Raw genomic sequence first — 5,000 nt, forward strand, 5'->3', positions numbered from 1 at the left:
AATGTATAAAAATAAGTTCTATATATATATATAAATACTAAAACGAACAATAAGAGAAAATGATTTACAGGTTAAACAAAAAGTTTCGCACTTATGGAGTCTGTTTGCACGTCCAGATTAGGTTTGAATTTCTTAATATAAAGCATTTCAAACACTAAACAATCAAATTTACCTTGGCACTTTCTCAGAATCTTAAAATGACTCTCATTCAAACGATCCCTCCTACCATGCGCTTCATGAAAATGTGCTTGCCAATTGCCGAATTTTTGTGTCCAGCAACACGTTGAAAAAGGTGTCGGGCTGTATAGCCTACATAATGTGCATCGCACAGATCACATACATGTACAATCATTTCAACATACAGTAGTTGGACAATTCTTTCTGTAATTAACTCTTTATGGAGTATGTATAAAATAAACTAGAGAAATCATCAAGATTATTATTATCATCATGGTGGATTGTTGTCTCTGGTGCTATATCCAAGACCAACAAATTTTGATGATTAGGGACAAATGCTCAGCTTAGTGATTTGGGCCACGCACTTTATTTTGAATGGTTAGTTTTCATGTAAGAGGGGGCGTAATGGTTAAATTTCATACTTTTTCATTCCAAAAAGTTGACACCCAGTAGGGTGGTCTCAATCAAGATAGATGATGTTAACATTGAACAAGTCTACTCTGCAAAATATCTTGGAGTGATCTTTGATTGTAATCTTAAATGGAGAAATCATGTAAACTATCTTAATTGTCAAAATATTTCAAAAACTGTGGGTATTATATCTAAAGTTAGATACCTTGTTAATTAATTCTGACATTCTTGTTACAGTGTGCTCTACTAATTAATTTACCCTTTTTGATTTACGGAGACCAAATTTGGGGACTCACCTATCCATCTAAAACCACTTCAGGTGATTAAGAAAAGACTTGTGAGAGCAATAATTATTATTATATAACATTCTCGCAACCACAAGCTCACACTGAAACTCTTTTTAAAAAGCTTACTACATATTGAAATTAACTGATGTAAGTGAAATTCAGATGCTTAATTTTGTTAATTTCCTGGTTTCACCAATCTTAAAAACAGTGTCTTCTTTTCTGCATGAAATATTCTCAATGAGCAATGTGTGTTTTTCAGTTTCCTGTTAAAGACTTCTCGAGTTTGGCATTCCTCTGTCTGACTTGGAAGTGCGTTCCAGCTCAAGGGTCCGCGATAACTAATTGGTGTTCTTCCAATTTCTGTTTGAGTTTTTTTTGGTTATTATTATTATTATTATTATTATTATCATTATTATTATTATTTATTAATTATTATTATTATTATTTTATGAGTTTAAACCATTGACTCCCAGGGGTTCCCCATTGACGAGTAAAATCGTCTGACGTTAGACGTTGGCCGGTTTAGGCCCGTTTGGACGTCAAAGGGTTAATGGGGACATAGTTTTTCAGTGATTGATTGACCCATTTACTCCCAGGGATTCCCCTGGCGTTGGACAGAGTAAAATACTAAGTCTGGCCGGTTTAGGCCAGTTTGGATGTCAAGGGGTTAAGACAGTATTTTTGTCTTGTTCTTGTGCTTCTCGATTTTGTGAATAGTTTCCCTAAATCTGCAGGAAGATTTCCATGAAAAATATCAGGCATCAAAGTTAATATTCGTCTTTCCGCCTCCAAAGGTTTTCAATTTCATAATCATATTAATCGTGCATGTTTTGCCTGGTTGTTATATAGTCCTAACGGTTTTTCCAAATATTTTGTAACTGACGATGATGTTTGCAACAGCCAAACATGTCTTACAAATTAAAAAAATGTTGTAATCTTCTTAAAATTCACGGTTATATTGCAGTATACTTATCTGCAACGGATGCACCTGTAAACAATGTTTGAGACAGTTTTTTGGCCATGCAGATACTGTAAGATTTTGAAAAGTGGTTTGATAATCTCAAACCTGTGAATTTCAGCAAAATCTCCAACAGCAATTGAGTGATAACAATCGTTTGTCTTGTTTGCCTTGCTGTTTTCTGGCCAGCAACTGTGGTTGCTTATTTTGGAACTGAATTCATCATTGATGTGGTGACTGTCCCCACTAGTCAAGTAAAGCTATGATCCTCGCAGTCGTGGGCGCAATTTTTGCAATTGCATACAGAAGCCTGAATTTTTCAAGCACAGGTTTCTGCAAGTAGCGTAGTCTCTTTAACTGTTACTGTAACAGTTTTCTACTCTATGACTTACATGTACTGTAGCTACATTGTACCATTTGTATTTGCTTGTCCCATTTTAGCTGGCTGTCAATGTGAACTCCAATTACTCGGGCCATGTTCACGAACTGGATAGTTTTTTCTCTGAAACTGAGTTTTCTCAATGGTCCTACAAAGGGTGCTGGAGTCATAAGCATTGCTTCCATTGCATCAGTGCTTACAGTTTTATAGCTTGTTCCTCTTACACCACTGATTCAACGTCACCGCCAATATAGTACGATATGTCATATCATCTGCAAATAAGAATAACCATCCTTCCTTTATGCTTCCTGTTAGATTATTTTATTATACATAATTTATAGATTTAGCCAAGGCTTAAAGCGGAGCTCCCGTTTCTAGCCCCTGATAGCCGCTTTTTATATTGAATATAGTGTTTATAGTAATAATTATGCTTCTGCATGAAGTACAAAAGCAATCATCATGAGTGTATGAACTTTACAGTGATCAAACATCTCTGAGTTGACAGCAGTAAACAAACAAGCCTTGCAAACAATAACCAACAACTGCAATTTCACAGTCAAACAATTAAAGCAGCTCATGACTGGACATACATTTCACACAAAAAGCCTACATACACAATGTAGCTCAGTTGGTTAGAGTGTCGCACTGGTATCGCGAGGTCAAGGGTTGAAACCTAGTTGAAGTCCTGAATTTTTCAGGGGAAGTGCCCTGGGCAACCAAATTTGAGAGTTACTTGCCCAATGGGCAAGGTGGAATTCAAATATTTTTGAAGCCCTGTATAAGATGTCTTTAATTTTTAAGTCCACAGTTGTTTCAAACTGAGAAAGATACATGTACATGTAAGCGGCAAGAATATTTATTTTTTCTTGTAAACAGTAAATAACATATCAAAGTTCACACTTACCAAATGTCTTACATACAGTAAAAACCAAAAAAGACTATCCATAACCAAAAAACCAAAAAAAGTCCAATGCTTATTATGTTTTTGGCGCTTTTAGCAGACTGGGTAACCTTAGCTTTGCCCTGATTTTTTTGGGCAGTGCTTGTCATTGACGACAAGGCTAAAATTTGTCCAACAGTTTGTCGGACAGCCCAGTCAGCTGTTTTTCAGTCAATAATTCATCTTTTCAGCTATCTCCTATTTTCTCTAAGTATTTCATTGCATCATCTCGCTTTCCCTTAGCAGAGTCAAGCATCATTGTGGCCACAGTAGTAGCACTTTGTTGACAGTTGTTGCCAAAAATGTGAGCTTGTTTGTAATGGTTACCACTCTAACAGCAGTCACAAAACGTGTAAGGCTGAAAAATATTTGAATTCTTTTGGAATAATTTATTACTATAAAGACAAAGATACAACTGTCTTTAAAGAGATGGCAGATTAATACATGTAAAACAACTCTCGTTCGAAAACAAAGAGGATCGATGAAATTGGATTGAATTACTTGCCTCCTTATATTAATTCCACATGGCAGCTGCACAAGCATGCAAATGGCCTCCCAGAAAACACTGAAAAAGTCGGGGCACAAATTTCAGAAAGTTATCATTTACACAGGCTATAAATTCTCCACATTTTTTGATAGAAAGCTTTCTTTTTTTGAACAATTTACCAATTTTATTGAGAATTTTATCTCAAATATTTCAAAATGTTCCCCTGCACCAAGAAAGACCCTAAAAAATTGGGAAAAAGAGGAATTTCTTGAAAAAAATAGTAGAAAATAGGAAGCAGGCCAAAAAGTAGGAACTTGACGCGCTGCAACTGCCGAGAAGAGTAATGGCCACCACACACAATCACTTGTTCTCATTCCCAGGGTCCTCTCTCTTCCTAATAGAGACTATGTGATTTAAACTTGGCTCTCGTATGCAAATAAAGCCAGCCATATCACGTACCCGTGCTGACAAAGTGAGGCCAAATCCCTCTCAAAAAGGTTGACCATGTCTGCCCCAGGCCGCTTCTGGGCCTCGCTATAATTAATTTTTATCTAATAGCCTTGGACTGAGAAGGGATCCTTGCAGTACACCATACTCTATACATGTAATTATACAAGTATCAGAATTTGCTCCATTAATGTTTACATACTGGTGGCTATTTCTCAGATAATCTACAAGTAAATCACTGCACTGCAGCTGTTGTTGTAACATTCCATGATCAACTGTGTCGAATGCTTTACAAAAATCCACCAACAACCTTCCTTTGGTCTAGAGCCTGTTTCCATGTTTCAGTTAGAAGCAACAATCTTATTTGGTTTCTCTGTATATTAATAACCTTGTGAACTTGCGGTTGTGGGTGTGGATAACCTTGTATTGAAATTTTCTACGAAGGGTTGTCATTATTCGTAAGATGCTGATGTAACGCACAAGGGAGCAAGTCGCTCGGATTTCACAGTAGATGGTGTTGATCTCGCATTTGAGGGCAGCACTCTCTTTGGTTCCTGTGAGGAACTTAAGTTACGAACCAAAGAGAGTGCTGCCCTCAAATGCGAGATCAATCATATCTGGCCTTCCAAAATTAATTTGATGGATCTTTACTCTCTCTCTCAATCATTTTTTATACACAACTTTCAATTTTGCCATTTTTCATATGGACAGATATTTAGTTTCCATGACAGTACTTCTTTGTAGTACAATATTGATATCTACTGTTATCGAAACTTCTGTTTTATTGCGTTCGACACAAGGCAGTTCTAATTATTAATGCAGACTGAACTGAGATTTTCAGTTTGGGACAACCTTGAGGCTCCAAATTGTGCTCCCGAAAGAATACAGCAGGGGCAAGCACGAATGACTTCATC

General features: G+C 36.6%; 1 protein-coding gene across 2 annotated transcripts in view; it reads left to right on the plus strand.

Moving 5' to 3' along the window:
- LOC138012837 (pyruvate dehydrogenase (acetyl-transferring) kinase isozyme 2, mitochondrial-like) overlaps positions 1 to 5,000 on the plus strand; it is a 145,062-nt gene that overhangs the window by 33,743 nt on the left and 106,319 nt on the right. The gene's annotated exons all lie outside the window — the stretch shown is intronic.

Source organism: Montipora foliosa, chromosome 8, assembly GCF_036669935.1.
Source record: "Montipora foliosa isolate CH-2021 chromosome 8, ASM3666993v2, whole genome shotgun sequence".
In the NCBI taxonomy this organism is placed as follows: domain Eukaryota; kingdom Metazoa; phylum Cnidaria; class Anthozoa; order Scleractinia; family Acroporidae; genus Montipora; species Montipora foliosa.